Source organism: Solanum pennellii, chromosome 6, assembly GCF_001406875.1.
Source record: "Solanum pennellii chromosome 6, SPENNV200".
Taxonomy (NCBI): Eukaryota; Viridiplantae; Streptophyta; class Magnoliopsida; order Solanales; family Solanaceae; genus Solanum; species Solanum pennellii.
This window is the reverse complement of record NC_028642.1, coordinates 21,951,741-21,975,797: the sequence shown is the minus strand read 5'-3', so window position 1 is coordinate 21,975,797 and position 24,057 is coordinate 21,951,741.

The window sequence follows — 24,057 nt, the reverse complement described above, 5'->3', positions numbered from 1 at the left end:
TGTTGAAGTTCACGTTGACATTTACGTTGACGTTAAGGTTCATTGATGTTGATGTTGCATTCATGTTTACATTGAGATTCACTTTAATGTTGACGTTTACGTACATATTGAGGTTCCAGTTAATATTGAAGTTCACATTCACATTTACATTGACGTTCCCGTTTATGTAAACATTGACTTTCGCTTTGACGTTAACATTGATATTCATGTTCACATTTACTTGACGTTCACATCAGTGTTGAAATTCACGTTGACGCTTACATTGATGTTGACGTTGATGTCAATGTTGCTGTTTATGTTTACATTTACATTTACATGGACCTTGACATTTATCTGTACGTTAATATTCACATTGATGTTCAAGTTTACTTTCACATTGAAGTTCGCGTTTACATTGTCGTTAAGGTTGATATTTACATTTACGTTCATTTTGATGTTGACATTAACGTTGATGTTGGCATTGATGTTGACGATCACATTGATGTTGGGATGACGTTGACTTTCACATTGATTTTTACGTTGACGTTCAAGGTGACGTTGACGTCCATATTGACATGGATTTCAATATTCATGTTGACGTTCACGATAACATTTACGTTGATGTTCACCTTGACGTTTACATTTGAAGTTCACATTGACATTGATGTTTACATTAACATTGACATTCACGTTGAAGTTCATGCAGACATTCACTTCATGTTGAAGTTTACATTGACATTAGTGTAGATGTATACGTTGACGTTCACATTAAAGTTGATATTGATGTTCACGTTAACCTTGATGTTGACATTCAAACTAATATTTATGTTAATATTTTAGCATACATTTTTGCTAACATTGACGTTGGTGTTGATATTCACGCTGACCTTCAAGATAACGTTCATATTGACATTCTAGTTAACGTTCACATTGACGTTAATATTCATGTTAACGTTCAAGAGAAGTTCACGTTGGCGTTCATATTGACATTTACATTGACGTTTACATTCACGTTTATTTTGACATTGTTATTGATGTTCTCGCTAATATTCCATTTGACGTTTACGTTGAAGTTCACATTCATGTTAATATTCACGTTAACGTTTACAGTGATGTTGATGTTCACATTCACGCTCACATTGACGTTCAAACTGTCGTTGACGTTTAAATTTATGTTTATGTTGTCATTTATGTGGACATACGCTTAGGTGTACATTGATGTTCACATTCAAGTTGATGTTCATGTTCACGTTTATGTGACATTCACGTTCATGTTGATGTGTAAATTGATGTTGGCGTTGACGTGCATGTTGATTTCTATATTGAATTTAACATTTCATTGACATTCATGTTAAAATTGACATTCAAGCTTATTTTTAGGTTGACGTTAACGTTCACGTGTACTTTTACATTGACGTTCACGTTGATGTTGACATTGACATTCACTTTAATGTTGATGTTGACATCCACATCGACGTTCATATTTATGTTGACGTTCACGTTCACATTTACGTTGATGTTCATCTTGAAGTTGACGTTGACATTCGCATTGACATTGAAGTTAACATTCACATTTATGTAGATGTTGACGTTCACATTGATGCTTAATGAAGTCCATATTCACATTGACATTAACATTAACGTTCAAATTGACGTTAACATTAACGTTCACATTGACGTCGATGTACATATTGACGTTTACGTCTATGTTGATATTCACATTCATATTGACGTTAACATTTGCATTTACGTTGACGTTCACATTGATATTGTGGTTAACGTTCTCATTGATGTTGACGTTAATGTTTTGTTTTACATTCAAGTTGACGTTCACATTGATGTTGACGTGTAGGTTCATATTCACATTAACGTTTATGTTGACATTCACGTTGATGATTGCATTGATGTTGATGTGGATGTTGATATTTACATCGATGTTGATGTGGACGTTGATGTTTATGTGTATGTTGTTGTTCACACTGACATTCACGTTGAGTTCAAGTAGATGTTTACGTTTACGTTTATATTAACATTGACGTTGACATTCACGTTTATATGAATATTGATATTGATGTTGACGTTGATGTTGACATTCACATTGATGTTTAAGCATATGTTCAAGTTGACATTGGCGTTTATGTTCAAGTTGACATTCACATTGAAGTTCAACTTGATGTTTACGTTGACGTCCATATTGATGCTTACATTAATGTCCACGTTGATTGTCACATTCAGGATCATGTTGGTGTTTACGTTGATATTCATGCTAACATTTATGTTGATTTTCACGCTAACATTTACGTTTATGTTGACTTTCATATTGACAATCACATTGACGTTCACCTTGACGTTGACGTGGAATTCACGTTTACAATAACGTTCACGTTCATATTGATGTTTATGTTAATGTTCATATTGATATTGACATTCATGTTGATGTTGACGTTTATGTTAACATTCACGCTGACATTAACGTTCATGTTCCCGTTGATTTTTACGTTCAAGTTTATGTTGAAATTTAAGTTAATGTTGATGTTCATGTTAATGTTTACATTCACATTTACGTTGACGTTCACGTTGATGTTTATGTTGATGTGGACGTACATGTTCATGTGCAAGTTTATGTTGATGTTCACGTTTACATTGATATTCATGTTGATATTTATTTTTACATATACGTTGACGTTTATGTTTATGTTCATGTGGATTTTAACGTTTACATTGACGTCCACAGTAATTTTTACGTTGACATTGACATTCATGTAAATGTTCATATTGATGCTCATGTTCACATTGATGTTCATAAGACGTTCACGCTCATGTTGGCGTTCACTCTCAAATTGATATTTATGTTCACATTAACCTTTACGTTGACATTTACGTTCACGCTGATGTTTATGTTAACGTTGATGTTGAAGTTCACGTTGACATTTACGTTGACGTTAAGGTTCATTGATGTTGATGTTGCATTCATGTTTACATTGAGATTCACTTTAATGTTGACGTTTACGTACATATTGAGGTTCCAGTTAATATTGAAGTTCACATTCACATTTACATTGACGTTCCCGTTTATGTAAACATTGACTTTCGCTTTGACGTTAACATTGATATTCATGTTCACATTTACTTGACGTTCACATCAGTGTTGAAATTCACGTTGACGCTTACATTGATGTTGACGTTGATGTCAATGTTGCTGTTTATGTTTACATTTACATTTACATGGACCTTGACATTTATCTGTACGTTAATATTCACATTGATGTTCAAGTTTACTTTCACATTGAAGTTCGCGTTTACATTGTCGTTAAGGTTGATATTTACATTTACGTTCATTTTGATGTTGACATTAACGTTGATGTTGGCATTGATGTTGACGATCACATTGATGTTGGGATGACGTTGACTTTCACATTGATTTTTACGTTGACGTTCAAGGTGACGTTGACGTCCATATTGACATGGATTTCAATATTCATGTTGACGTTCACGATAACATTTACGTTGATGTTCACCTTGACGTTTACATTTGAAGTTCACATTGACATTGATGTTTACATTAACATTGACATTCACGTTGAAGTTCATGCAGACATTCACTTCATGTTGAAGTTTACATTGACATTAGTGTAGATGTATACGTTGACGTTCACATTAAAGTTGATATTGATGTTCACGTTAACCTTGATGTTGACATTCAAACTAATATTTATGTTAATATTTTAGCATACATTTTTGCTAACATTGACGTTGGTGTTGATATTCACGCTGACCTTCAAGATAACGTTCATATTGACATTCTAGTTAACGTTCACATTGACGTTAATATTCATGTTAACGTTCAAGAGAAGTTCACGTTGGCGTTCATATTGACATTTACATTGACGTTTACATTCACGTTTATTTTGACATTGTTATTGATGTTCTCGCTAATATTCCATTTGACGTTTACGTTGAAGTTCACATTCATGTTAATATTCACGTTAACGTTTACAGTGATGTTGATGTTCACATTCACGCTCACATTGACGTTCAAACTGTCGTTGACGTTTAAATTTATGTTTATGTTGTCATTTATGTGGACATACGCTTAGGTGTACATTGATGTTCACATTCAAGTTGATGTTCATGTTCACGTTTATGTGACATTCACGTTCATGTTGATGTGTAAATTGATGTTGGCGTTGACGTGCATGTTGATTTCTATATTGAATTTAACATTTCATTGACATTCATGTTAAAATTGACATTCAAGCTTATTTTTAGGTTGACGTTAACGTTCACGTGTACTTTTACATTGACGTTCACGTTGATGTTGACATTGACATTCACTTTAATGTTGATGTTGACATCCACATCGACGTTCATATTTATGTTGACGTTCACGTTCACATTTACGTTGATGTTCATCTTGAAGTTGACGTTGACATTCGCATTGACATTGAAGTTAACATTCACATTTATGTAGATGTTGACGTTCACATTGATGCTTATTATAGTGCCTTTTTATTCATCATAGATTATTATAGGTCATAGTGTCTAACAATTGTATATTCATCATCATCATATCTCAATAAAAATTGCATGAGTATAATCCTTTCATCACAATTAATATAAGTGAAGTTAGAAATACATATAACTTCATGATAATTCACATTGGTAAATCATTGACCATCCTTATAACCTTTACGTCTTAGGCCAATACCTCAGAAACCATTTTCAATACATTTAAATTCAACATCATTGCTTAATCACAATTAGGCGTAATTTGAAGTAAAGGATAGGTACCATAAGACTTACAAGGTCTCCTTCATAAAACATCATCAAAGTCTTACCATCAACCCTTAATTCAACCCAATTAGGGTATAACATCATCATAACTCAATGACCAACATGATAAAAAGTCTAAAATAATCACTACATCATAACTCAATACTACTTAATAGCTCAAGACAAGATACTTAGGTCAAACTCACAACATTGTTCATAACTTAGATCAATTCCAAGAACTAGCATAAAATGAATATAAATAACCCTAATCAATTAATGATTAGTATAACAACATCATCTAGTAGTAGTTCAACAAATAATCAAGTATATTGAACCAATGTAACATAATTCACATAGAGATCATAACCTAGGGTACAGGGGTAAAAAGGTTATATTCTACAAACTAGTAAAAACCCTCAGGAAAAATCATATTTGGTAAAATTACATGTTACTTTACTCAATCAAAAATAAATCATAAAAAAATCAATTCATAACATAATTTTCGATATTTGAAAAGACCCACTTGAAAACCCAATTTTCAGAAATCAATTTGATAGAACCCTTTGAGGAAAGAGGTCTCAAAGATGAAATAGATAAAATACATTCATAATTGATGAAGATTAATGTCGAAACCTAACCCATTTCAGACCTTAAACCCTCCCTAGCTTGTTATACAATGGAGTTCTTCACTAGAGAGAGAAAGAAGACAAAATATAGAGAGAATGGGTTTGTGAGTTATGAGAGTTTAGATTAATTTAATACGGTTACAACTTTATATAGGCTGTTAACTAAGTTAATTAGACCTCCCTTATCCCCCAACTAACCCTTTAATTTATTAATTGGAAATAACATAAAACGTGCAGAAAATCAGGCCCTCGTAGAGAAGACCTCGACCAACGGTCCGTTGTGAGTACACGACCCCTACCCTTTCCGTGTTTCTTATCCGTTGATAAGTTCAGAGACCTGCAAAAATAGGTTCTTTAGGTATTTGGAAGTGTGTTGGTTGACGGATGGCATCTACGCCCCGTCAATCCACACAGGTTTTGTTGTCTCCCCTCGTGGGTGCATACTGCCCCAGGAATTACTTTTGACCCCAAATGAAAGGGTCCTTCTCATAGGCCCTTAGTTGGTCTATGGAGAGTAGTACCCGAACGTTTTACCATGAATAAACTTAAAAACATGTTCGACACCCATTAACCAATTTTTATTATTTTCAGACTCTTAAAAGATAGTCAAATAGGATAAGGCACGCTGGTACCTCATTTAACTAGTTTCTGGAAGTGATGGACGTTCAAGGACGTTTTGGTTTCTAACTTTCTAAGTGACTTATATTTAGTAAAAATAACCTTAAAACAGTGTCTAAACCTTTTGATAGTCATGTTAGGCTCTAGAAGACGTCTTGGATTTTCGAAGTGTTAGAGACGTTCACATTCATGTTGACGTTGAATTCACGTCCACATTGATCTTGATGTTCATGTTCACATTTACATTGATGTTCATGTTGATGTTGACATGTACGTTAATTTTGATATTTATGTTTATGTTGTTGTTCACATTCACATTGATGTTTACATTGACATTTATGTTAATATTGATATTGACATGTACATTTTTGTCGACACTTATTTAGACGTTGACGTTGATGTTTAGGTGTACGTTAACACTTATGTGAATGTTCACATTCATATTCACTTTGACATTGATGTTGATGGGAGAATTCACACTTAGATTGACGTTAATGTTAATGTTGAAGTTGACATTCACGATGATGTTTATGTTGACGTTCAAGATGACATTTCGGTTGAAATTGACATTGAGTTTGATTATGACGTTCAAGTTTATGTTCACGTTGATGTTGAAATTAACGTTGACCTTCACATTGCTGTTCACGTTCATATTCATATTGAAGTTCACGTTCATATAGATATTGATGTTAACATTGACATTTATGTTGACATTCACGTAGACATTCAAGTGGACGTTCACATAGATGTTCAGATTGACATTCACATTGACGCTCATATTTTGACATTGATCTTCACATTCATGTTGATGTTAACATTGATGTTCACATTGACATTCACGTAGACGTTCATGTTGATATTCGCATGCATGTTTATGTTGATCTTCACGTTTAGGTTAACGTTCATGTTAACGTTTATGTTGACGATCATGTAGACATTCACATTGATGTTCACGCTGACATTAATATTGACATTCATATTTACGTTGACGTTGACGTTAAAGTTGACATATACACTTATTTGTATGTTGACGTTCATGCTGACGTTAACAGTGATATTGAAGTTTATATTGACATTCTTGTTTGTCTTCTTGTTCACGCTCATGTTGAAGTTCACATTCACATTAATGTAGACATTTCTAGTAACGTTGATATGGGCGTTTAATTTGACGTTGATGTTGAAGTCCATATTCACATTGACATTAACATTAACGTTCAAATTGACGTTAACATTAACGTTCATATTGACGTCGATGTACATATTGATGTTTACGTCTATGTTGATATTCACATTCATATTGACGTTAACATTTGCATTTACGTTGACGTTCACATTGATATTGTGGTTAACGTTCTTATTGATGTTGACGTTAATGTTTTGTTTTACATTCAAGTTGACGTTCACATTGATGTTGACGTGTAGGTTCATATTCACATTGACGTTTATGTTTACATTCACGTTGATGATTGCATTGATGTTGATGTGGATGTTGATATTTACATCGATGTTGATGTGGACGTTGATGTTTATGTGTATGTTGTTGTTCACACTGACATTCACGTTGAGTTCAAGTAGATGTTTACGTTTACGTTTATATTAACATTGACGTTGACATTCACGTTTATATGAATATTGATATTGATGTTGACGTTGATGTTGACATTCACATTGATGTTTAAGCATATGTTCAAGTTGACATTGGCGTTTATGTTCAAGTTGACATTCACATTGAAGTTCAACTTGATGTTTACGTTGACGTCCATATTGATGCTTACATTAATGTCCACGTTGATTGTCACATTCAGGATCATGTTGGTGTTTACGTTGATATTCATGCTAACATTTATGTTGATTTTCACGCTAACATTTACGTTTATGTTGACTTTCATATTGACAATCACATTGACGTTCACCTTGACGTTGACGTGGAATTCACGTTTACAATAACGTTCACGTTCATATTGATGTTTATGTTAATGTTCATATTGATATTGACATTCATGTTGATGTTGACGTTTATGTTAACATTCACGCTGACATTAACGTTCATGTTCCCGTTGATTTTTACGTTCAAGTTTATGTTGAAATTTAAGTTAATGTTGATGTTCATGTTAATGTTTACATTCACATTTACGTTGACGTTCACGTTGATGTTTATGTTGATGTGGACGTACATGTTCATGTGCAAGTTTATGTTGATGTTCACGTTTACATTGATATTCATGTTGATATTTATTTTTACATATACGTTGACGTTTATGTTTATGTTCATGTGGATTTTAACGTTTACATTGACGTCCACAGTAATTTTTACATTGACATTGACATTCATGTAAATGTTCATATTGATGCTCATGTTCACATTGATGTTCATAAGACGTTCACGCTCATGTTGGCGTTCACTCTCAAATTGATATTTATGTTCACATTAACCTTTACGTTGACATTTACGTTCACGCTGATGTTTATGTTAACGTTGATGTTGAAGTTCACGTTGACATTTACGTTGACGTTAAGGTTCATTGATGTTGATGTTGCATTCATGTTTACATTGAGATTCACTTTAATGTTGACGTTTACGTACATATTGAGGTTCCAGTTAATATTGAAGTTCACATTCACATTTACATTGACGTTCCCGTTTATGTAAACATTGACTTTCGCTTTGACGTTAACATTGATATTCATGTTCACATTTACTTGACGTTCACATCAGTGTTGAAATTCACGTTGACGCTTACATTGATGTTGACGTTGATGTCAATGTTGCTGTTTATGTTTACATTTACATTTACATGGACCTTGACATTTATCTGTACGTTAATATTCACATTGATGTTCAAGTTTACTTTCACATTGAAGTTCGCGTTTACATTGTCGTTAAGGTTGATATTTACATTTACGTTCATTTTGATGTTGACATTAACGTTGATGTTGGCATTGATGTTGACGATCACATTGATGTTGGGATGACGTTGACTTTCACATTGATTTTTACGTTGACGTTCAAGGTGACGTTGACGTCCATATTGACATGGATTTCAATATTCATGTTGACGTTCACGATAACATTTACGTTGATGTTCACCTTGACGTTTACATTTGAAGTTCACATTGACATTGATGTTTACATTAACATTGACATTCACGTTGAAGTTCATGCAGACATTCACTTCATGTTGAAGTTTACATTGACATTAGTGTAGATGTATACGTTGACGTTCACATTAAAGTTGATATTGATGTTCACGTTAACCTTGATGTTGACATTCAAACTAATATTTATGTTAATATTTTAGCATACATTTTTGCTAACATTGACGTTGGTGTTGATATTCACGCTGACCTTCAAGATAACGTTCATATTGACATTCTAGTTAACGTTCACATTGACGTTAATATTCATGTTAACGTTCAAGAGAAGTTCACGTTGGCGTTCATATTGACATTTACATTGACGTTTACATTCACGTTTATTTTGACATTGTTATTGATGTTCTCGCTAATATTCCATTTGACGTTTACGTTGAAGTTCACATTCATGTTAATATTCACGTTAACGTTTACAGTGATGTTGATGTTCACATTCACGCTCACATTGACGTTCAAACTGTCGTTGACGTTTAAATTTATGTTTATGTTGTCATTTATGTGGACATACGCTTAGGTGTACATTGATGTTCACATTCAAGTTGATGTTCATGTTCACGTTTATGTGACATTCACGTTCATGTTGATGTGTAAATTGATGTTGGCGTTGACGTGCATGTTGATTTCTATATTGAATTTAACATTTCATTGACATTCATGTTAAAATTGACATTCAAGCTTATTTTTAGGTTGACGTTAACGTTCACGTGTACTTTTACATTGACGTTCACGTTGATGTTGACATTGACATTCACTTTAATGTTGATGTTGACATCCACATCGACGTTCATATTTATGTTGACGTTCACGTTCACATTTACGTTGATGTTCATCTTGAAGTTGACGTTGACATTCGCATTGACATTGAAGTTAACATTCACATTTATGTAGATGTTGACGTTCACATTGATGCTTACATTGATATTAATATTGATGTTGATGTTTACTTTTACTTTGAAATTTACGTGGACGTTGATGTTGACATTCACTCTGACATCCACGTACACGTTGATGTTTACGTTCAAATTCATATTTACGTTGACATTTACATTGACATAGACGTTAACATTTACATTGACATCAATGTTAATGTTGACGTTCACGCTGATGTTCATGATGACGTTTAAGATGACATTTACGGTGACATTGGCAATGACGTGCACGTTGATGTTCGCATTCACATTGACATTCACGTTCATGTTGACGTTCACGCTGATGTTACCTTGATGTTCATCATGGCATTTAAATTGAAGTTCACATTGATGTATACGTTAACATTGGCATTAATGTTGATATTGACGTTTATGTTGACGTTCATTTTCATGTTCATGTTCACGTAGGTGTTGACGCTAAAGTTGACGTTCACGATGAGGTTTACGTTGATATGTATGTTAATGTTGATGTGACGTTTATGTTAAGGTTGACACCTATGTGGACGTTTACATTGACATTCATGTATAGGTTGATGTTCACATTAATATCAACATTGACGTTCATGTTCACATTTACATTCACATTTACGTTGACGTTTATATACATGTTGAGATTCACGGTGACAAATACCTTGATGTTAACATTGACGTGCACACTGACGTTCACATTGACGTTGAATTTTATGTTGATGTTTACTTTCACATTGAGGTTCATTATATTATTTACGTTGACATTGATATTAATATACAAGTTTATTTACATTTACATTCACTTTTACGTTTATATTAACGTTGACGTTGACGTTGACATTGTCATGCACATTCTCATGGACGGTTATGTTTGCATTGACGTTCACGTTGACGTTTATGTTGAAGTTCACATTGAAGTTTACATTGACATAACAGTTGATGTTCAAGTTTATTCTGATGTTGACATTCACGTTAAAGTTGACGTTTACATTGCCATTCACGTTCACGTTCACGATAATGTTCAAGTATATGCTTATGTTGATGTTGACATTGACATTCACATTCATGTTCACGTTAACATTATTGCTGACATTAACGTTGACTTACACACTAATATTTACATTGACATTGACATTGACGTTGATGTTTACGTTGATTCAATATTGACATTGACGTTCACGCTAATGTTTAAATTGACGTTGATGTTGATGTTGGCATTTACATTTACATTCAATTTGATGTTCACATTCACGTTGACATTCACGAGACGTTCACATTGACGCTCACATTGATGCTCACATTGACGTTCACACTGATGTTTACGTTGACGTTCACGCTGACATTTACGTCAATGTTTTTGTTGATATTGATGTTCATGTTGACGATCACATTGACAATCATGTTGATGTTCATGTTGACATTGATGTTCACCTTCATGTTTACGTTTAGTTCACGTTTACATTGACGTTCACATTTAAATTGACATTTTATTGAAGTTCATATTGACATTAACGTTCACATTAACATTGACGTTTATGTTGATGTTCACATTGATGTTCATATTCAAGTGGACGTTCACTTTCATGTTCACGTTGACATTCACGTTGAGGTTTAAGATAATTTTAATATTGATGTCAACATTCACATTGACATTGACGTTCTCATTGATGTTGACATTGAACTTGACATACATGTTTAGTTGATGTTCATGTTCACCTTGACGCTCATGTTGATGTTTACATGTACGCTTACATTGAGATTGATGTTAATCTTCATGTTCATTTCGATGTTTAAATTGACATTCACACTAATGTTTACATTCACATTGACGCTGACGTTGATGTTCACTTTCATTTAAACATTGACATTCACGTTCACACTAATGATTACGTTGAGGTTTACATTAATGTTACCATTAATTTTAACCATCAACTTGATGTTCATTTAAACATTCACATTCACGTTGACTTTCACGATACGTTCATTTTGACGTTAACGATGAGGTTTAAGTTCATGTTGATTTTGACATTTACATTCAAGATGACATTTATGTTGACATTGACGTCGAAGTTCACATTCACGTTAATGTTCACGTTGATGATGACATTGACGTTGACATTCACGTTCACATTCAAATTGATGTTAACGTTGCAGTGTTATTGACATTCACTTGAACATTGAGGTAGACGTACACATAGATGTGCACGTTTATGTTGACATTTATGTTCACATTTATGTTGACGTTCACATTTATGTTGACGTTTACGTTCGTGTCTATCTTCACGTTTCTGTTCACGTTCACATTCACATTAAAGTTTACGTTTATATTAACATTGACGTTGACATTGACATTGACGTTCTCGTTGATGTTCATATTAATGTTCACATTCACATTGATGTTGACGTTTACGTTAACATTCACACTAATTTTTACATTAACATTCACACTATCTTTTACATTTACATTCACGTTGAAGTTGACGTTCACATTCACGATCACATTGACGAATATATTGACGTTGATATTGACGTTCAACTTAACATTGATATTAAATTAACATTGATGTTGACGTTCACATTGATGATCACATTGACAATCAAGTTGACGTTAATGTTCATCTAGATGTTGATGTTTAATTCACATTTACATTGATATTCACAATCACGTTGACATTTATGTTGATGTTGATATTGATATTGCCATTCACATTCACATTGACATTGACGTTCACTTTTTCATTGATGTTCACGTTCATGTTGATATTTACGTCTACACCCATGTTGACATTGACGTTGATGTTCACATTTATTACATCATTAATATTGACGTTCAAACTAAAGTTTACATTGACGGTGACGTAAACGTTATGTTCACGTTGATTTCAATGTTGACATTGAAGTTCACACTAATGTTTACAATGATGTTGATGTTTATGTTGACATTTATATTTACATTCAAGTTGACGTTCACGTGGACTTTAACATTCAGTTTTACATTCACAAGACATTCACATTGATGTTCACAAAGATGTTCACGTTGACGTTTATGCTAAATTTATATTGACGTTCACACTGAAATTTATGTTCAAGTTCACATTGATGTTAATGTTCACATTGACGATAACATTAACGTTCACGTTGACGTTCGCGTTGATGCTGATGTTCATCTATATGTTCATGTTTAATTAAAATTTACGTTGATGTTCACGTTCATATTGACATTTTATTGACGGTCATATTGATATTGAGTTTCACATTGACGTTGACATATATGGTAATGTTCACCTTGACGTTCTCATTGACGTTCACATTCATGTTGATGTTGACTTTCAAGTTTACGTTAATGTTCAAATTGAGGTTTACGTTAATTTTTATGTTGATGTTGACATTGATGTTCACATTGACATTAATGTTTATGTTGATATTTATATTTACATTAACTCACATATTAATGTTTATATGTATGTCCATGTTGACATTTATAATGATGTTCACGTGGAGTTCAACGTTGATATTTACGTTCACACAAATGTGTACGTTCATGTTGATATTCACATTGATTTGAATGTTGACATTGACATTCACACTAATGTTTACATTGATATTTACGTTGATATTTGCATTAATGTTGACGTTCAAGTTGTACATTGATGTTTACATTCACAATCACGCCCCGAGCTACCCTTGAGACGAGGACACGAAACCTAGGACCACAAGTTATCCCAAGCTAACCCTGCTTTCATGATCATAAGCATACGAAAGATAATAAACTGATGCGGAAGCTAAGATATTTGTAAACAATGAAATTAATAAAAAGGAAATATTAAGTCAATACTAAGTTGAATCTAACTATGTCTGAAATAAGCCTCTAAACTGGACTAAAAATACAGGGATAAGTTCCCAGCTAAATCAAGCAAAAATTGAAACTAAATGACTAATTACAGAAAAGAAACTTATAATTCTTGTCCTCGAAAAATAAGGACTCACCACTGAATTTGCTTAATGGAGATAAAAAAATCTATCTATGCGTGATCGGGATGCTGAGAACCTGAACCTACATCACAAGAAGATGTAGCGCACGTATGCGTCAGTACTTGAAAAGTATTGAGCATGTAGGTTTGAATTAAGTGTGAATAAAACATAACTGAACGAGCATAAAAGGAAGCATAATAATCTTACATGATAAACTGATTTCTGAGCTATCTGGATGCAATGAGCAATTTATAACATGGTAAAACCTATTACTGAATATACTGATGTATAGTCAATGTAGAGAGTATGACTGACCTGTTAGAGCTACTAATAACCGATAAAAAGACTACATTAGCTAAATGTGGATTCCGATGTATACGCCCGATCAAAAGGACAAAATATACCCTTCAATAGGTATAAAGGCATGCTGGCGTGATCAGTGAATTGATTGCCCATAGAGTGGACTTACAACATACTTGTCTAGTAGTTTTTGGACTAATTGGGTACGCTGAACCCTAGTCCAACTGGATATTATGCTACTCCCATGAATTATGTAATTAACTGATTATGATAGAGTTTCTGTAAATACTGGATAACTCATAATTGAAAATACAAACGGATAATGAAACAATTAATCTTGTAATTATGCATTTATGACTGAGGAATGTATATCTGAACTATCTGAAATATCTGGCCTAGCACGTGTGATTCACGAACTAAAGAATACAAAGCTAGGGTTATTAAATTCATGCAACAAACTGAATAAGAACATGATAATATAATTTGAAACATAAAAATAATAAATTCATAAAGTTCTGTTAGAGTTCTAGAAACCCCAGACCTAATCATGATATGGGAATTAAGAATCTGACTGAAAAATAGTGACTCAATGGGTCAAAGTAACACACTAGTGAAATCCCACATATATGGTGATGAAATCCATTGAAAAATACTTAAGTTTCGGGGCTGGAACTGCTGGAGTTTTCTATGTTCTTGAACTAGGATTCTTGAGTTCTTTCTCCTTTCTTGCTTTTATTTTTCAAAGTTTTGATATAATAATTTGATTTAGATACGTTTTAATTATATTTCTCGGCTTAAACCAACTAAAATCTAATTATTTAGGGTCAAAACGACGTAACTTAAGGTTTAAACAAAGTGCGAAAAGTCTAAAGACCCCTAGGAAATTTATTGTTGGACCAAACGACGCCCAGGACTGACGGTCTGTCGTCTGACCTACGCCCCGTTGTTGGGTGCGTCGACTAGAACTATTAGATAGGCATTTATTAAAATGGTCATAAACATTTACTTGGAGGTCCGATATTAGCAAGGTCGGTGTCTATGGAAATATAATTCAGTTATCTATCTTTAGGTAGGTCATGGGACACCTAATTCAATTTGTGCTAAGAGTTATGACCATTTGATGTTGACCTAATTACATTTCCCCTTAATTTTCTGCAAATTTTCCACCTACGGTTAGACTTATGAACCGTAGGTCCACCTAAGGACCGTGTTGGTAATCCATAGCTCTCGTGAGAGACAGGGTGAACGGGGGTCTCAATCGACGGTAATGGACTACAGACCATCCTCTGACCTGTGGAACGTCGATCAAGACTTAGCCAATTTTCTAGGTTAAACTTTTTGGGAGTTTTTTATCCCATCGACGATTTCGCAGGACTGACCATTGTCTACCTATGGACTATCGTTTCCATCTTTAGTTGCACCTGTAGATTTTTCTGAAAAACTGATTTTTGGTCTATTTTGGCTACGGGGTGTTACATTATCTCCCCCTTAGGAACATTCTTCCTCGTATGTAGACTAAAGTAGGTGAAATAGAAGATGAGAGATTCAAATCCCACTACTAAATACTGACAACAGATTTTTTGACTGATTTTCACTTCCAAGTACATGCAAATACGTTGAAAATGCAAGGACAAACTGAGGGAACATGATTATCAGACTGAATTCACTCATGAATGACAGGTAAACTGAAGAGGAACTATTACCACAAGCTGTAGTGGAATCGGAACGAAAGGGGTGATGATACTTGGCTTTCATGGCTGCTTCTGCTCCCAAGTAGCTCCCTCTACGGACTGACTCCTCCACAAAACCTTGACTGAAGCGAATTTTTTGTTTGTAAACCTTCCTACCCGACGATCAAGAATTTCAATTGGTAAATCCTCATAAGGAAGACTATCTTTCACCGCCACACTCTCTAATGACAGTATAGAGGCTGGGTGACCCACAAACTTCTTCAGTAATGAGATGTGGAAGACCGGATGCACTGCTACTAAATCTGTTGGCAACTCTAACTTATATGCCACCTTGCCAACCCTTTTCCAGATTTTGTAAGGGCCTACATATATAGGTCTGAGGTTCCCTTTATTTCCAAATCTCATCATCCCTTTCATAGGTGAGACTTTCAGAAAAACCCAATCGTCAACTTGGAACTCTAGTTCCCTTCTCCTTACATCTGCATAAGATTTCTGACGACTTTGGGCTGTCTTAAGTCTATCTCTAATGAGTTGCACTTTATCCATAGCATAAAGGACTTTATCAGGACCTATCAAATTTGTTTCGCCTATTTTAAACAAACCAACAACAGATCAACATATATGCCCATATAAAGCCTCATATGGGGCCATATGAATGCTGGAATGATAGTTATTATTGTAGGAAAACTCAATAATAGGAAGGTGATCATCCCAACTTCCTTCAAAATCGATCACACAAGCTCCCAACAAACCCTCTAAGGTCTTAATGGTACACTCTTCCTGCCCATCCGTCCGTGGATAAAATGTTGTACTAAGGTTAACTTTAGTGACAAGACCTTTCTAATACGACTTCAAGAAACGAGAGGTAAACTAATGACCTCAATCTGAGATGATAGAGAAAGGAACCCCATGCTAAACACATGTTCATTAATGTAAAGCTTGGCATAGTCCTCTGCCGAATCAGTAGTCTTGATCGCCAAAAAAATGAGAAGATTTAGTCATCCTTTCAACTATCATTAAAATGGAGTCATACCGTTTGCGAGTACGAGGAAATCCTATGATGAATTCCATATTGATCACATCCCACTTCATAGTAGGGATATCGATATCTTGCACCATACCTTGTGGTTTTTGATGTTCTACCTTGACTTGCTGGCAATAGGGGCACTTACTCACAAAATCTGCTATAGCCCTCTTCATCCCATTCCACCAATAGACTTCTCGCAGATCCAGATACATCTTAGTGGAACCTGGATGAATAGAAAACCTAGATTTATGGGCTTCTGCAAGAATATGCTGTCTCAACTCGCCCACATCAGGAACACACAATCTATCCTTGTAGCGAAGTACACCATGTCCCCCTTAGGAGAAAACCTCGACTCTCTGTTTATGGACTGCACCCTTAAGTTCAAGTAAGATTGGATCACTGTCTTACCAAAGACGATTCTGCTTCATTATCAACTGTTACACCGTTGTGTGATATGCTCATAAGACGAACTACCAAGCGAGCAAGCAGTGAACATCCTTCACTAGTTCCTTCCTTTGTTCCTCAACATGGGCTACATTACCCATAGCTAATATACTAAGAGCATCTGCTACTACATTCGCCTTACAAGGATGGTAAGGCACACTCATATCATAATCCTTAATGAATTCAATCCATCTCCTTTGGCGAAGATTCAACTCATTCGTGGTGAACACATACTGAAGTCTCTTATGGTCAGTGAACACATCTATGTGAATACCATACAAGTAGTGTCTCCAGATCTTGAGTGCAAATACCACTGCTGCAAGCTCGAGTTCATTAGTTGGATAGTTCTTCTCATGATCCTTAATTTGTCTAGAGGGATAAGCTATAACCTTAACTCGCTGCATCAACACAAAACCTAGGCCAACTCTGGATGTATCACAATAGATTACTTAAACATATGAACCCCTTGGTAGAGTCAATTCTACATACCTTTTCTCACAATCATCTAACCATTGGAACTTGACCATCTTCTGATTCAACCTAGTCCATGGCGAGGCTATTGATGAAAATCCTTCCACGAACCTTATGTGATAACCCGCTAGACCTAAGAAACATGTGATATCTATAGCAGAGGTAGGTCTGGGACATTGTTTCACTTCTTCTATCTTCTGTGAATCCACTAGGATCCCTTCGTTAGATACAATGTGACCAAGGAAAGCAATGGATTGCAACTAGAAGTCACATTTCCTAAAATTAGGGAATAACTTGCAATCCTTGAGAGTCTGTAAAATAATTCTCAAATGACTCAGATGTTCTTCCTTATTCCTAGAGTAAATGAGGATATCATCAATGAAGATGATAACAAACAATTCCAAGTACGGTTTAAACACTCCGTTCATCAAATCCATGAAAGTTGCAGGACCATTGGTTAGTCAAAATGACATAACTACAAATTCGAAATGACCATACAAAGTTCTAAGGGTTGTTTTCGGAATGTAACTATCTCTGATTCTAAGCTGATGATAACCCGATCTAAGGTCTATCTTTGAGAAGTAACTAGCAATTTGAAGTTGGTCAAACATGTCATCTATCCTGGGGATGGGATACTTATTCTTGATTGTGACCTTGTTGAACTCTCTTTAGTCAATGCACATTCTTAGGGAACCAATTTTCTTCCTTAAGAACAACATTGGTGCATGCCATGGTGAAATACTAGGTCTGATGAAGCCCTTATATTAAAGGTGTTTCAAGTACTTTCAATTCCTTAAGCTCTTTTGGAGCAATTCTGTAAGGAGAATAGAAATAGTCTAGGTGTCTTGTAGGAGATCAATTCCAAAGTCAATTTCCCTTTTGGGAGGGACTCCGGGAAGATGTTTTGGAAAAACTTATGGAAACTCACAAACTACTGGAATAGACTCAAGAGTAGAGGTTTCAAGACTAGAATCCTTAACCTAAACAAGACGATAGAGATAACCCTTAGACATCATCTTTCTGTCCTTAAGGTAAGAAATAAATCGACCCACAGGCACTAAGCTACTACCCTTCTATTCTAAGATTGATTAATCTTGAAACTGAATACCAACAATCCTAGTTCTACAATCGACTAAGGCATAACATTAGTGTAAACAATTCATGCCTAGAATGACATCAAATTCTACCATTTCTAACTCCACTATATCTGCTGAGGTGACTTTCTGAGAGACTATGATAAGGCAATTTTTTTATACCCGTCTAGCTATAACTCGGTCACTAAGTGGAGTAGAGACAGAGAAAGGTTCTAAGAGAGTGTCTGGACTAACATTGAATTGGACTGTTATGTAAGGAGTTACAATAGAAAGAGTAGCCCCTTGATCTGATAATGCATAAACATCAAGGTCAAACATAGGTAACGTACCAATGATTACATCAAGAGAACCTTCATGATCCTAGCAAGCCCGAAGAGCGTACAACCTGTTCTGGTGCTAACCACCACCTGTACCAAATGAGTAACCCTGCTGAGTTGGGTGACTTGCTGGTGTTGCGGAAGTTGAAGACCTCTAAAACCACCACTTCTTTCACTATAACTAGAAGGACAATCCCTTAACCTCTGAACAGACTGACCACACCCAAAACATACCTCTTTTCCTGCAAGACACTCGCCCGGATTGTTCTTACCACACTTAGGGAAAGTGAGGTAAGTCTTGGTGCCGGAAACACATCCCTGAGATTTCGATCCTGCTGCTCTACCCTTCTAGACATACCTGTTCTTGGAGGATGGGACACTAGCTGATGAAGGGACTAGAGCCGAAAACTTTTGCTGACACTGTGAGTGATTTACACCACCCGCTTTCTACTGAGGATAGTCATAGTTCCCAGTCTTATCCTTCTTATTTTCGTTAGCCTCTTCCCTGAGCTTATCACCCTAAACTAGCTGAGAATGAGTTATAAGCCTAAAGATGTTCAAATCTCCAATTAGCATCACATTTCTTTACTCAGTTTTCACCAAATATGACACTCCATACCAAAACTTATTCATGTGACCTCTGTAGTCAACAACCATGTGAGAAGCATACATGTGAAGTTGGTTAAACTTGAGTCCATACTCATGGACTTACATGTTACCGTGCCTTAAGTCAATGAAATCATGAGACTTTGCCTCTCTCAACTCTATTAGGGAAAAGCTGTCGAGAAAAGTCTCACTAAAGCAATCCCAAGAGATAGGAGCTGCATCTTCACCCCTATTCTCCTTCTACTTAGTGTACCAAATATGAGCAACATCCTTCAACTGGTATGATGCTAACTCAACCCGATCATTCCCAATGACATTACATCAAATATAATCTTGATCTCATCCTAGAAATTCTGAGGATCCTTAATAGCTTGTGATCTTAAAAAATCAAGAGGATTCATCCTAATAAAGTTACGGACCCTTGCTGCTACTTATCCACCATTTGCATTCGCGTGAGCATGAACCCGATTGTTTTGGTTTAGTCATACTCTGAACCAACATCTGTATGTCATTCCTGAACTCAGCATTTGAGACTTCCTGATCTGGAACTGGAGGATCTACATTTGCATTCCTTGCGTTCACATTCCTACCATTAGCTCTATGAGGAGACATGATCTGAAACGTAAAACGTCAAGTTAGAATGGAATAAGATCATACCTTACGCACGATAAGAACACCATGAAACTAAAGTTTTCCCTAAAAACACTTCATATCCTCCCTCTCATTAGATATGCTGCACTTCACACCCATGAAAATGACTCTACTTAGTGAGCTTTTTAGGATATCCTAGGACACTTAAACCTAGTGCTCTGATAGCAAGTTTTGTCATTCCCCGAGCTACCCCCAAGACGAGAATATGGAACCTTGGACCACAAGTGATCACAAGCTAACCCGTTTGGCATGATCATGAGCATACTAAGGATAATAAACTAATGCGGAAGCTAAGTCATAATTAAATTTGAAATAAATGGGTAAGACCTATATTCTATAATTAAGATATTTGTAAACAATGAGTTTAATACAAAGGAAATATTAAATCAATACTAAGTTGAATCTAAATATGTCTGAAATGATCCTCTAAACTGGACTAGTAAAATTGGGACAAGCCCCCAGCAAAATATAGCAAAAATTTTAACTAAATGACCAATAATTAAAAAGAAACTCATGAATATTGTCCTCGTAAATTGAGGACTCACCATTGAATATGCTGAAATGGAGATCGAATATCGATCTATGCGTGATCAAGATGCTGAGAACCTGAACCTGCATCTCGAGAAGATGTAGCGCACGTATGCTTCAGTACTTACAAGGTACTAAGCATGTATGATAGAATTAAGGTGAAATAAAACATAACTGAACGAGAATAAAAGCAAGTATAATGATCTAACATGAAAAAGTGAATTCTAAGGTAACTGGATGCAATGGCCAATTTATAACATGCTAAAACTTAATACTGAATATACTGATAAATGGTCAATACAGAGAGTCTGACTGATCTATGGGAGCTAGTAATAACTGATAAGAAAACCTCATGATCTAAAAATGGAGTCCGATGTATATGCCCCGTCGAGAGGACCCAACATATCATGAAAAAGGTATAAAGGAATGCTGGCGTGATCACTAAACTAATTGCCAATTGAGGGAACTTACAACATACATGGCTAGTAGTTCTGGGACTAATTGGGCACACTAAGGCCTAGTCAAACTCGATATTATGCTACTCCCATAAATTATGTAATTAACTTATTATGACTGAGTTTCTGTAAATAATGGATGGCTCGAAGCTGAACCTGCAAACTGAGAAAGCAACAATTAATCTGTTAATTATGCATTTATGACTGAGGCATGTATATTTGAAGTCTTTGAAATATCTGGCCTACCATGTGTGATTCGAGATCTAATGTTATCCGAAGCTAGGGTTCTGAAATTAATGCAATAAACTCAATAATAACAAGATAATCTTATTCGGAACATAAAACTAATAGATTAATAATGTTCTGTTGAAGCTCTAGAAATCCTAGATCTAATCATGATATGGGTATCATGATTCTGACTGAAAACTATGAACCCAATGGGTGAAAGTAACCCAATAGTTAAATACCAAATACCTGGTGATGAAATCCACGGGAAAATAATAAGTTTTAGGGCTGGAACTTCTGGAGCTTGCTACATTCTTGAACAAGGGTTGTTCAGCCTTTTCTCCTTTCTTGGTTCTATTTTTCTAAGTTATGATTTAATGATTTGACTTAGATATGTTTTGATAATGTTTCTAGGCTTAAAAAGATAAAAATATGATAATTTAAGGAAAAAAAAACTTAACTTAAGGTTTAAACGAAGTGGGAAAGGTCCAAAATACCCCAGGGAAAGTTGCTCTCGGACATACCGATGATCAGGACTGACAGTCCCTCATATGACCGACGCCCCGTTGTTTGGTCAGCAGAAGGGCCTGTTCTACATGCCTTTACTCAAATGGGAATAATATTTTACTCGAAGGTCCAATTTTATAAAGCTCGGTGGATATGGGAATCTAATTCAATATCTATCAGTGGGTAGGTCATGCGACACCTAATTAATTTTGTTCTAAGAGTTATGACCATTTGAAGTTGACCCAACTATATTTCCCTTAATTGTGTACAAATTTTCATCCTACAGTCTACTGACCGTGTTGTTCATCCGTAGCTCTTGTCATAGAGTGGGTGAATGGGTGCCTTGATCAACCGTCTCGGAATAGGACCGACGTCTGACCTACAGAGCGTCGATCCATCCGTCGATCAAGACGTAGCCAATTATTCTGGGATGCAATTTTTGGGAGTTTCTGATCCCATCGACGGTTGTGTAGGATGGATCATTGTTTGTCCTAGTTACATTTATGTTGACGTACACATTGATGCTCACGTTGATGTTGACATTCACGTTGATGTTGAAGTTCATGTTGAGTTTGACGATGACGTTTACGTTAACGTTAATGTGGACGTTGACGTATACATGGACGTTGACGTTCATGTGTATGTTGATCTTCACATTGATGTTGACATTGACGTTCACATTTACGTTCACATAAATGTTAATATTGATCTTGATGTTTACGTTTACATTGACGTTCCCATGCACATTTACTTTAATATTCACATAGATATTGACTGTCACATTCACGTTCAAGTTTACGTTCATATTTACGTTGATGTTTATGTTAATTGTTTTGTGGAACTTTTTTTGGACAATTAGGTGTATGTTGACGTTCATGTGAATGGTGACATTGACGTTCACATTCACGTTGACGTGTACGTTGATGTTGATGTTGATGAGCATATTGAAGTTCATATTAAAGTTCAGGTTTATGTTGATGTTGAAATTGTAGCTGATGTTTACATTGACGTTGACGTTTAGATTGACACTGATGTTCATTTTCATGCGTTAACGTTTACGTTCACATTGATGTTAAGGTTTACGTTCACGCATTGATGTTTATGTTCACATTGACATTGACGTTGACGTTGATATTGACTTTGACAATGACATTCACGTTAACATTGATATTGAAGTACACATTGATGTTCACATCCCATTTACATTAACGTTCACTCTAATATAGACGTTGACGTTCGCATTGACATTTATATTGACATTGACGTTCACATTGATGTTGATATTCAAGTTGATTTTTACATTGATGTTGGATGTTGATGTGTACTTTTACGTGGACTTTGACGTACATGTTGATGTTGACGTTTATGTCTATGTTGACTTTCGCATTGATGTTCATGTTCACGTTGACATTTACATTCACATTGACATTGACATTCACGTTTACATTAACATTAAAGTTAAAATTAATGTTTACGTTGATGTTTATATTGATATTGATGTTCACATTGATGTTGACGTTGACATTGACATTCACATTGATGTTGACATTCATATTGACGTTCACGCTAATGTATATGTTGACGTGCAAGTTAATGCTTACACTGACATTGATGTTGACTTTCACGTTGATGTTCAAGTTGATGTTCACATTGATGTTGATGTTCACGTTGATCTTGATGTTCACATTCATGTTAATGTTCACATTGACGTTCAAGCTGAT